We start from the raw sequence: 12058 nt of genomic DNA, 5'->3' as shown, positions 1-12058 counted from the left end.
ATAGGCTGCTTCACTTAGAGTAGTGGCAAAGATGCTGACCTACATTCTTCCTTTTGAAGGTGATGGAGCGTGTATCTATATCCTGGTTTATCTCTCCCCCCCACCCCAAGGAAGCTGATTAAGCTTCCATAGAGTGTTGGGTATTGCCATGGAAAGAGCATAGACAAAATAAATTGGTGTGTGTTTCAACCCCAGAGCTGCCACAGACATTTCTAGCTCAATGGAGACTTGCCTGTGGCTAGGTAAGTCTGCAAGAAAGAATGCGTGAGGTCCAGGCTGGGTGTGGTGGCTCACGCCTGTAATCCAGCACTTTGGGAGGCCGAGGTGGGCAGATCACCTGAGGTCAGGAGTTCGAGACCAGTCTGGCCAACATGGCGAAACCCTATCTCTACTAAAATAAATTAGCCAGGCATTGTGGCATTGTGGCATGTTCCTGTAATTCCAGCTACGGGGAGGCTGAGGCAGGAGAATCACTTCAACCTGGGAGGCAGAGGTTGCACTTCAGCTTGGGCGACAGAATGAGACTGTCTCAAAAAAAAAAAAAAAAAAAAAAAGGCCGGGTGTGGTGGCTCACGCCTGTAATCCCAGCACTTTGTGGGGCCAAGGCGGGCGGATCACTTAAGGGTCAGGAGTTCAAGACCAGTCTGGCCAACATGGCGAAACCCCGTCTCTACTAAAAGTACAAAAATTCACCGGGTGCTGTGATACACACCTATAATCACAGCTACTTGGGAGGCTGAGATGAGAATTGCTTGAGACTGGGAGGTAGAGGTTGCAGTGAGATGAGATCATGCCACTGTACTCCAGCCTGGGTGACAGAGTGAGACTCTGTCTCAAAAAAAAAAAGAAAAAAAAAATGTGTGAGGTCTAAGCTACCCAGAGATCGAAAAGTTGGCAGAGCCTTATTCTCTTATTCTCTCTGTGCCCCCCCTTTTGCATTGCTCCCTACCTTTACTAAGTGTCCCTTTGACTGTACATCAGGCCAGGTGTGGTGGCTCATGCCTGTAATGCCAACACTCTGGGAGGAGGCAGCAGCCGGAGGATTACTTGAAGTCAGGAGCTTGAGACCAGCTTGGGCAACATAGTGAGACCCCCTTACCCTTCTCTACCAAAAAAATCTTAAAAATTAGCTGGGCATGGTGGCACGCACCTGTAGTCCTAGCTACTCGGGAAGCTGAGATGGGAGGATGCTTTGAGCCCAGGAGTTCAACTCAGCATGGGCTATGATCACACCACTGCATTACATCCTGGGTGACAGAGCGAGACCCTGTCTCTAAAAATAAAAGACAAAGCAGATACACCAATAAGAATGAGAAGTTGGGAATAAGATGTGACTTGGGTTTTATATATATATAAATATATATATATATTTTAGATGGAGTCTCGCTCTGTCACCCAGGCTGGAGCAGTGGCGCGATCTCTGCTCACTGCAAGCTCCGCCTCCCGGGTTCACACCATTCTCCTGCCTCATCCTCCTGAGTAGCTGGGACTACAGGCGCCCGCCACCATGCCCGGCTAATTTTTTTGTATTTTTAGTAAAGACGGGGTTTCACTGTGTTAGCCAGGATGGTCTCGATCTCTTGACCTCATGATCCGCCCGCCTCGGCCTCCCAAAGTGCTGGGATTAGAGGCTTGAGCCACCATGCCTGGCCGGTTATATATTTTTTAAATATCTTGAGACATGTTACCTTGACTGCTGAGGGAGGACAAAAGAGAGCCAAGATTGAAATTTTATTTACATTTGTATCTGTCCTTAGCAATTAGTATAGTGCCTAATACCTGGTAGGTACTCAATAGTTGTTGAACAGATAAATGAACCAAATAAGGTGCTGCCTTTCCCTCCATGGTGAGAACAGTTCTAAGCTGAAGGTAAACGTTGGTGGTACTTTTGCACAGAGGTGGAGCAGGCCCCTGCATAAGAAGGGTGCTCTGTCTTACAAAATGTGTCTTGGCACAGTTTTGGAGCATTTATTAGCCTCACAGATGCATTCCAATCACTCCCTCTGATGTAGTGGCATTTTGCTTGAGGCGACTTCCATGTTGCTGGTGGGATGCTTTGGCTATGAGGGGAAGAGTCTTATCTACAGGCTGTGAAGAGGGCTGCCTGTCTGGATGTTACTCAGTGTTGCTAGATTGGCCAGAAGCTGGGTCTCTAGGCAAGGGTTTAGGGAGGAGCCCACCTTTGATGTCCCACTTTTTAACTTGGAGCAAGTCGTGATGTCAGGTTCTTCCTGAAAAGATAAGGTACCTTCTAAGATACCTTCTCTTAAGCTACAAAGAGTGCAGGTCTTCCTCTTAGAAGAGGTGTTCCGTAAGGGGAGAAGGTGTGCCCGCTGACCTCCCCTTGATTTTCAACCCCAGCCCCAAGGCACTGGCAGTGGAACTTAATTGGGTGCAAGGGGCTTGGGTAAAGGCTGAAGACTGGCGAAAGGAGAGAGCCAGCTTCGTTTTTTAAAAAGCTCTAATTGAGTTCTGAATCAGCCTCACTCCCTTTGATCCCTCCTCTGTTTCCCACACTGCCTGAAAGAGCTAGATCAGCACTTTATAACAAGGGTGCGCCTGCTCCCAGCACCGCCCCCCGCTCCTGACGCTGTCTGCTGCCGCCATCCACTGCTTGTCTCCTTCAGTTAAGATAATGAAGATGCTGAGAGATAAAATGTGTATTTAATAAGGGTGGGGGTAGGGAGGCGGAAAGGGGCAACCAGGGCCTTCCCTAATTTGGGGCCTCGCCAAGACTTAAGCTGAAAGCAAAGCTAGAGTAAGACTTGGCCCCAGGGTGTGGGGGTTTCTGGGCCTCAATCCAGCTGACTTCACTGCTTGCTGTTTGCCCTAAATTCCCCCACCTCCACCCTCTCACCCCTACACTGCTTTCTTCTTGCTCCCAATGGGAAAAAGGATTCTTGCTTTGACTTTCTTTTCAGCTGGTAACTTGGCCTTTGGTGCAGTGCCCCCCACCCCAGTGTCAGCTGCAAGGTCGGGCTAGGGCAGCCCCCTCTAGCCTAGGCCTGTAGAAGCTGTGGGTTCACAGTGGGGGGTGAAAAAGCTGGAGTTAATGAAGACCAGCTGCTAGTCTGGGTTCTGCCTACAGCTAGCTGGAGGCCAGCCTTTGGTGGTGGTTGATGGGGGGTGGGGTGACCTCCATCCATGGGCACAAGGATATCCTGTGGCAGCTAGGCTTGTGCTTCTCTCTGAGCTTAGTTTTATCCTTAGTTTATAAGAGAGTAGTCTGTTTCCTTCTTCCCCTACTCCTCCTCCCCAAATAACACTCAGCTCTTATTGAACTTTATAACTGTAGTGGTGGCCCAGCTGAGATCTGAGGATCTCCAAACCCTTTTGTAAACACTCATTAACTGCCTGGGAAGAACGAAGAGCCGTGTTTAACAGCTGGGAGAGAACTGGGGCACATTAGGGTGAAAGGTTTGACCTAAGCTCACCCCATGGACTCCACCCTGGGGCCTTCCATCCTTAGTCCAGCTCCTTTACTCAGTTCTTCCTGCAAGACAGAAAGAGGTGGAGGCATTGCTGGTGTCCTCCCTTCCAGAGAGAGGCCATGCCCTCTCCCCTCAAGTCTGTCCCTGACTTCCTCTGGCCCTTCCCCTTATGACATTTTCCCTGCTCTGCTGCTAGAGATATGTGCAACTCTCCTTGCAAAATGTTCTCAGTCCACAACTTCAGAATTCTTATCCACCTTTCTCTTGCCCATCTAGTCCACCAAACCTGAATTCTCCCTTTTGAGCTACTGAGAAGACTGGCTATACTAAACTGAATCAGTGACCTTGAAGTTGATCTGTTGTATTGAGGTCCCTCTGCCCGTATATTTATCCTGAATGGTATCTAGGAAAATATTCTCTCTTTAACTTGTTTATAAAGATTCGGGACATTACTGAGGGCTGGGTAGGGGCACTAGTTGACCTCTAGGTTCTACATCCTGTTCTTCCACTGACAATTACCATTTCCAGTAATAGATGTAACCCAAAGTCCTTTTTTGTTTTTTTCTCCTTCCCTAACCCCACCTGTTTATACTCTTGCCTATATATGTATATTTGCAGACCCCACACATTCCCAGATACACATATATTGGTCCTACATGTTTCCCCTGTTTCCAGCTGCCATCTAAGTGAGCCTGCACTTTTTACATGCTGAAAATCTGTTTTTTCACTCTTGATGGCCTCCTAGGCACTTGGGAATAATTGGGAGGGATGAAGGGACTCCTGCAGTCCATGAGGAAGAGGACAGAAGTGAGCGCCCAACCAGAATGAATGCTCCCTTTCCAAAATCTCTAGCTGAATGCCTTAGCAGTAGTGGCAGGGAAAGAGATCTTAACCCCACCTCCAGCACCAAAACCTAAATCCATCTGCTCAGGGCAGGCAGGAAGAAATGTCTGTTTTCTCCTGTTTCAGGTCATCCTATCCTCGAGTTATCCATATGCTGTGTATTTGAGACAGGGAACTGTTCCTGTCCCCAGCCGATGACCAGACGCCCATCTTTCTTCCGGTGGGTTATTTCTCCCCCATCAGTCCTCCGCTCTGCGCCCGCTGACCCAGTCGGGGCTGGTGGAAGAGGGCGGGGAGAGCCTTCTGCTTGGCGGGTGGGCTTTAGGACCCAACGGGAACCCGTGCCTCTTGCAGCAGCCTAACCCAGAAGCAGGGGGGAATCCTGAATCGAGCTGAGAGGGCTTCCCCGGTTCTCCTGGGAACCCCATCGCCCCCCTGCCAGCACACACCTGAGCAGGTAGGACCATGCACACCCCTTCCCAATTCTTCTTTGGCCGCCTTTGACCCCGGCCTCTGCTTCTGATCTAGCCGTTTCCTTCTCGCCAGTTCTGGCTTTCCCCATCCCTCCTCTCCCGTCGCTCACTGTAGTCCTGGGAGGTGGGAGCCTGGGAACAGTGGGGTGTCTGAAAGCTCGGAACCCTCTGCACCCTCCAGCACCCTTCCTGCATTTCTCCTGAGGCAGTTTCCGTTCTCTAGCTAAGAGTGGGGAGTAGGGGGAAGGTCTGCCCAGGCCCCACGCCCTTGCACCCTCCTTTGCAGTATTGCCTAATACCCCTTCCCCCACCTCACCTAGACGAGAGAATTGGCAAGTGCTGAGGTAACAGAGAGAGGAGAGAGCCAGAGAGGGACCTGAGCTTTCCCGAGGGATTTCTTTCTTGCTTCCTCACCCAAAGAGCTCAGGACTTTGCCCCTACTCCCTACACACCTTGTAGGGGAACTAATGTCCCCTTCCAGGTTCATCTCACACTTGGGTGGCTAAAGCCTTTGCTAGAGGGTAGTGGAGGTTGTGAGCATTTTGGTGAGCTTTTCCTCTAGGAAAGTTCTTTCAGCTTAGAGCCCCCATCCCTGTCAACATCTCAGCACCTGCTGCAGAAGCCTCCACCCCACCCCTATGTGTGTGTGTGTGTGTGTATGTGTAGAGACAATGTGGTTATAAGATCTAGAAGCTTTGGATAGAGGTGGCTGCATGCATTGAAGGGGAAGGATACCAGAGTGTGGCCCAGGCCAGAACAGGCTCAGTCCAGATGGCTAGGGAAGGGGGTGTGGACCAGATTGAGGAGGTCACCCAGCCTTGCCAGCTCCCTGAGCTCCCTGGCTTTCAGAATCTCGGGCTCCTGGTGTTTCTCTAGAGCTACAAGGTCCCCAAGCTTCTGCCCTGCTACAGGCTCTTTGGGAGAGGGCTAGATGGCACCTACTGTTTACAGTGGCTTATTTTTCTCTCCGGTGGTGGGCAGACAGGCCCTGCTCTCTGAAGATCTAGGGCATGTCATTCTGGTTTGGTGGGTTTACAGGAAGGGTGTACACCTTGTCTGAGTTACCATGTGTGAGTGTGTGTCTTGCTTCTGGGGGTAGTAGACTGGGGAGGGGGGTGAGAGAAGAGACTGGTCACACAGAGGGAACTCCTCTAGCTCTCAGTGTATGATAGGAGTGGGTGGCATGTCCCCATCTGGTACCTCTGTCTAGGTGTGGGGTGTGCTCTGCATTCTTCCATGGCTCCCCGGGTCCCCTAAAGGTTGGTTTTGGAGGACAGGGTGGATAATGGAGTGGCTTCAGACTTCCTTCTGGTCTTGATCCAACAAGGAAATTAGAGATTCTGACTGTGAGCGGTGGACTGGGAATCAGAGGCCTGAACTGGAGACTTAGCCTGGCTACTTAACTATGTGTGTTTATATAGGTCTTCCCCTTCGCTAAGCCTCAGTTTCTTCATTTGTAAAAATGGCGATTAGTAGCAAGCAGGGACATTGCCACTAAAACCACACAGATAATGTATCGCAAAGCTCACTGCAAACGGTAGTAATGGCTGGGGGGATCTAGGATGGAATCCTCTTCCTAAATCTAGGTCAATCTCTCTGCCTTTAGTTTTCTTCCCCCATCCTTTGCCCATCTGGGGGATGGAGAAACTAGGCAGGGCTATTGCCCTGGTTACTGCAGAATTCCCCTAATGCAGGTTGTAGCTGTTACCAGAGCACCTGTGGTCACAGAGTACAGATCTCTCCACCAGGCATTTCTTCCTCTGGGGTCCCCTACTTGCTCCCCTGAGCCATGTCTCCACCTTCCTTCTGCCATCCCTGCTTGGCGTCCTTGTCTCTCTCTCCCCTGCCCAGTGGCCTCCTTGTCCGGCTCACTGGGCAGGAGACCTAATCGGATTCGACAGCTGAGATATGTGTGGCGGCTAAGAGCAGGCGGGAGGGAAGCCAGTGGGAGGATGGTATGAGGACTGCCCCTGGCACTGCCCCGGCCTCCCAAGCACCACCTTGGGCCTGCTGATTTCTTACTTGGCTTGACCCCAAGGAAGGGGTGCCAGAGGAAGCTCAGGAATGAACAGGCTGGGGTCTGGAGACTAGGAGAGGAGGAAACACACCAAGGTCCTCAGGACCTGGTTGATATTTGATGACCTTAATGTCAGTGTCTCTGACTCTGACAAGGAAGAAAGGACAGCGATGAGCCAGGCTGACCCCCGCCACCCCATTCCCATAGCCCCACTTTCTTCTCTCTTCTTGTTCAGAAATGTGTTCACTTTGCCTCATCTAGCTCCTTTGGCCAGTACCTGCTTGTAGGTCACATCTGGGAACTTCTGGGGGTGCCACACGTCTGCCTCAATCTGGGCTGTTTCCTCCCCTCCAAGGTATTTCACTCTCTCTGGGCTGGGTGCCAGGACTCCTGGGTTTCCCGCCTGCCTGTGGTGCAGGGCTCCCCTGCAGGGCTCCAGAGAGTCGCTTAGCTGGTTTCCTTCCTCCTGTGTGGGGAGGGCTTTCCCCTAGGGCTGGGAGGTGTCAGGAATCCCAGGTGGGACAGGGGTGGGGGCACAGTAGCCTCTGGCACTGTAGCATCCCAGCTTCTCCCTCCTAGCCTCTGACTCAGCTTGGGGGCAGCACATGCCCAGCCTGGCAGGCATGGCCTATTCTTGCCTCCAGGCTTCTGTCTTTACAGAAGCCTACATCTCCTGCTCTCATTTTTTAGCCTTTTTCCCCATGATATCTGGGGGTGGCTATCGAAATCCCTGGTTTTGGGGAGCAAGGGACTAACATAATTGAGGCTGGGGCACTATTTTGTCTTCCCTCCAGTTGGGCCAGGATGAAGGAGACTGTCACAAACTTCCCCAAGCCAATTCCTTCTGCCCTCAAAAGACCAGTCAGTGGAGCCAGGCCCTGCCCTCTGGGTGCCCACAATGTGGTTGGCACTGATTTGTCAGAAATTGGGAAGGTTTCCCTCTAGACCGCTTGCCTCCTTTCTCCTCCTCCCGCAGGGTAGGGGCAGCTCTGTGATTGCAGGCACTTATGGGCAGGCCTCCCCCTAGGGAAGGGGTGTGGGATGCCCCCAGGATGGCCAAGTTGGCACTAGCCCCAGGCTGGAGTGCTGGACATGATTCTGACCTGGGAGTTAGTGGGGGTAAGGCAGGGCATGGGCCTCCCTGCCCCCCTCATTTCCTGCTCTTTGGGCAGCTGTGGGCGAGAAAGGCTGCAGGGACTATTTTTAGTTGGTCAGTCCCCTGGCAGGAGGGACGTGCAGAAAAGCACGGGGCAGGCAGAGGGGCTGGCCAAGGTGAGGGTAAGCAGGCAGGCAGAGGAGTGAGGAAGGGCCAGAGGGGCAAAAGACAGAGCAAGGAGGCATGGGGAGCAGGGGCAGGACCTTACCCAGAGGGGCCTGACCCAGGTAGATGGGCCGGGCTGGACTGGGTGGAAGAGTCCTGGCACCCTTCAGGGTTTTCTTTATCCAGCTGGACTCAGAGCTGGAAGGGGTTTTAGAGGCTACCTAGGCAATCCCTTCTCCTTGCAGAGAAGGAAACTGAGGCCTAGAGAGAACACTCAATCAGTCATTGGCTGTGTTGAGACCTGAACCCAGGCCCTCCCTTTGCACCATTTTTCTGTTGTCATGGTTCCTCGCCACACCTCAGTGTGCTTGCCTCCCCTACTGCAGCAAAGAGGACCATGAGCCAGGCACACCTGGTCCATTTTCCCGTCTGCTTGTTTGTGCAGGGTCTCTGAAAATCCCAACTTGGTTTGTTTATAAGTCTCCATGTGGACAGAGTCTGTGTCCAGGCTGGAAGGAGGTCAGAGTTGGGTTTGTTTGGGTGGCCTGTGGCCACTGGTGTGAATGGAGGTGCTGGACAGGCTCCAGTAGGCTCACAGGCTGGTAAGCTATGGGGCTAGGAGACACCTTACAGAAGGGATGTCCAGACTCCCCAGAGCCCTTTGTGAGCCCACCTCCTGCCCTGCCCAGGACCTGTGGGTCATGGTGGTTGTTTGCTAATCTCCCCAACAAAAGAAGGGAGCAGGGCTGAGGAGTGGGGAGATTTCTACTGGCTTCTGATTGCTAGTCAGAAGGAGGCCCCCTCTGAGGCCTGGAGGCAAGGAAAGTTGGGGCAAATTGGGGTGTGTATGGGGAGAAAACTCAATGGAGAATTTTGGTCCCTCAGAATTCAGTCTGCTTTCTGTCTTCTGCCTCAGGATCTCCCCACAGGCCACCATGTTGCACAGCTGCAGGGGGAACCATTCCATAGACTACGATGTGAATGGCACCCCCTGGGGTTGTTCAAGGCCCTGCCTGTGTAGCCACACGTGGTGCATCTGTCTCCCACCTTCTTCCTTCAAATTAATTCAGACCCAGCTAGAAGGAGGTGTTCCAGACAGGCCTTAATCCAACACCCTGTCCCCTACCCTGCCTCATGCCACTCAACATCTCCTATTCCTCTGCTGCCCACCCCCAATGCACCAAGCAAGTCATGGTGCACCACCAATTGTGGTGCAGGAACCCCTTCCCTTCTCTCAGTTTCTGTGTCTCTTGGGGGCTGATTTATCATGCCCCCCATCAGGCCTACTGCTGTGTGTGAGAAATCAATAGTGCAAATGGATTGAGGCTGTTTAGCCTGTCAACTCCCCTTGGGCCCCACCAACTCTTCTGGGACTTGTGGAGTTGCTCAGTCCCCTTCTGGCTCAACATACACATATTTAGTGGTTGTAGCCAGAGCACTGAGCACAGGAATTATTCTTTCTGTTCGTCTGTCTCATTGTGTCTCTCTCATATACTGGGCTGGTCTTAGCATGACAAATACTCTTGAACATTTATTTTCTAGCTTGGGTGGAGGGGCTTAAAGGGCAGTAGGCTGCCAGCCAGAGGTAGGGAGGGAGGCAGGTGGGTGAAGGATACGGTGGGTGGAGGGGTGGGTGGGGGTGGGGACTAGCTGGGGAAGGGATTGGGTGACAGCCCACCCCATCAGCTCTGGTAACTCAATCCCTGCACCCCACCCTCCCAATTTCCCTCCTGCTCAACAACTTCAGCAGCTGCTGGCAGAAGCAAGGCTGGCAGAAGTGTGTATGAGTGCATGTGTGTATGGGGGGAGAGGATGAGAGGGGCTGTGGAGGCAGGGAGTGCTGCCAGGACATGTTAAAGGAGACTCACAGCCTGGGTACAACTTGGGTGGCAAGAGGAGGTGGGGCAGGTGGGAGAGTGGGTGGTGAGTGATGGGCAGGCTGCAGTGGGGGCAGGGCAGCCCAGGGGTCTCACAAAACTTGTTGGCACTGGAGCAGGGCTTGGCGTGGTGCGGTGGGCAGTGGTGGGGCAGGGGCTGGCACAGACATTGCTGGCCCCGGAATGCTGAGGCCCATTCTTCGCCAGGGGGCGCATGTAACCATGGAGGGACAGTCTGCCCCTGTCTCCAATCCTTGGGCCATGCCTGCTGGGCATCACAGTCTTGGTGGTGACTAAGTCACTTCTGTCCTGGGGCTGGCAAGGTGCCAGGCTCAGCTCTTCTCGGTAGGTGAGTCACTGCCCTGGCATCTCCCCCGGATGCAGCTGAGTCACCCAGCCATGCCTGCTAGGCAGGTGGGCACCATGCTTGTGGTGGGGGTGGAGGGCTATGTGTGCAGCCCCCAGTGTCTTCTCTGATCTCTCTCTGGCATGTCCTGGCCCCACCCATAAACCTGCAGAGCCAGGCAAGGAGGGCGCTTCTCCCTTGTGATCCACTAAGGGGTGAAGGAAGAGGTGGCAGGGCACAGAGTGGAGTGGTATATGTTTGATTTGGAGTAAGTAGGGGAGGAGAGAGTTGAGGAGGGAACATTGATTGGGTTATATATATATGCATATATATACACACACACACATATATATATTTATTTATTTTAACAAAAAAGAGACAGGGTCTTGCTATATTGCCCAGACAGGTCTTGAACTCCTGGAGTCAAGCAACTCCTGGAGTCCCACTTGGCCTCCCAAAGTGCTAGAATTAAAGGTGTGAGCCACCATACCTGGCCTGGGTTTGAATCCCAGCCCTGCCATTGACAAGCTGTATGACGTTGAGGAAGGCAATTTTCTTTCTGAGCCTCAGTTTTCTCATCTGTACAAAGGCAACAGGAGCCTGCCCCTTCAGGACTGTGAGAATCAAATGGAGTGGGACTATTAAGGTAATTGTAGGAGGAGCTCCTTCTGGGATGAGCTAGGAGGCTTGGGAGGGGAAGAAGAGTCAGCTGGAGCTGGTTCCAACAAAATCCCGCACCATGGTCTTGGAGGGCCAATTGCTTCTCATCCTCTCTTCGGACTATCACTTAATGCTGTTCTTCAGGAGTTTCCACAGGCTGTGAGAAGACAGCCTTGTTGTACTAGAAGTGTGGGCCCTCCTAGGGTGTCTCAGAGCTATATTTTATCTCTTTTGACTACTGAGAACTGCCACTGGCCCTGGTACCTGTCCGGACTCTCCTCCTTCACTTCCTCTAGTTTGAAGGGGGATGGGGCTCAGACTCCTCCCCCAGCCTATCTCCTGTGTGCAGGGAAACAGTAGGCCCCAAGGAGTGTCCTTCCTAAAGAGTGAGGCGCCCCGAGCCTGTGGCTTTTCTCTCTCTGCTAGTTTCCTGCTGCTCCCTGGGTACCCTTCTCTCCTCCTGCATCAGGGTCCCTGGTGGGAGGGGGTGGTGGAAGCCCTGTTATGAGCCCAGCACAGCTGGAGTTCAGCTGTTGCTGCAGATTGAAGACTCCTGGTCCCCCACCTGGGGACCTCTCCTGCCTTCTGCAGTCAAGCTTGGGTAGGGCTGGGCCTTGGACAGGTGGTACTGGTTGCCCTGGACAGGAAAGAAATGCCCCAAAGATGTGCATGCTATGTGTTTGTACACACGGGTGCTGGTCTTGTTTGAGTGTCTGACCCCTGCGGGGGGTGGGTTTGTGTGTATGAATTTCTTCCCTCATCCACACATGGGGCTACTTCTGTGTCTGTGCAGAAGTGTGCCCCACCCTCTGCTTCATGCCCTTGTCTGTGCACAAATGTGTTTGGATGTACTTGTTCATGCGTGGATGTGCATACATGCGTCGGGGGTGTACACATCCCTGCCCTGAATGTGCACGTGGAAATGCATTTGTACCAGGATGCCTGACCCTATGATGGCAGGTGTACCTGAAGGTCGTCCCACTTGGGAGGCAGTGTAGCTGTATGCATGCACGCTTGCATTCTTGTGTCCATGAGCCTTCCCCTCTAGCCTCAAGGAAAGAAGACTGGTAGGATCTAGGTTGGGAGGTGTCTGTGGGCACTGGGGGTGGGCTGGCGCTGACTCCAGTCCTGGGCTGGTTCTCACCTGGGC

The 12058-nt window shown here is 52.8% G+C and overlaps 1 protein-coding gene across 2 annotated transcripts in view; it reads left to right on the top strand.

Moving 5' to 3' along the window:
• The first annotated feature begins 4615 nt into the window (after positions 1–4615).
• Positions 4616–12058, top strand: part of RARA (retinoic acid receptor alpha) — a 48573-nt gene continuing 41130 nt past the window's right edge. The window contains exon 1 of one of the 2 annotated variants that reach the window (XM_030808314.1): positions 4616–4731. The gene's annotated coding sequence lies outside the window, so the exon portion shown is untranslated. The remainder of the gene's footprint in view (positions 4732–12058) is intronic. The other variant, XM_030808318.1, reaches the window with a different exon arrangement.

This window comes from Nomascus leucogenys, unplaced genomic scaffold (genome assembly GCF_006542625.1).
Source record: "Nomascus leucogenys isolate Asia unplaced genomic scaffold, Asia_NLE_v1 Super-Scaffold_285, whole genome shotgun sequence".
Classification (NCBI taxonomy): domain Eukaryota; kingdom Metazoa; phylum Chordata; class Mammalia; order Primates; family Hylobatidae; genus Nomascus; species Nomascus leucogenys.
The sequence above is the reverse complement of the archived record's forward strand: the minus strand, read 5'-3'. Positions and strand labels throughout refer to the sequence as shown.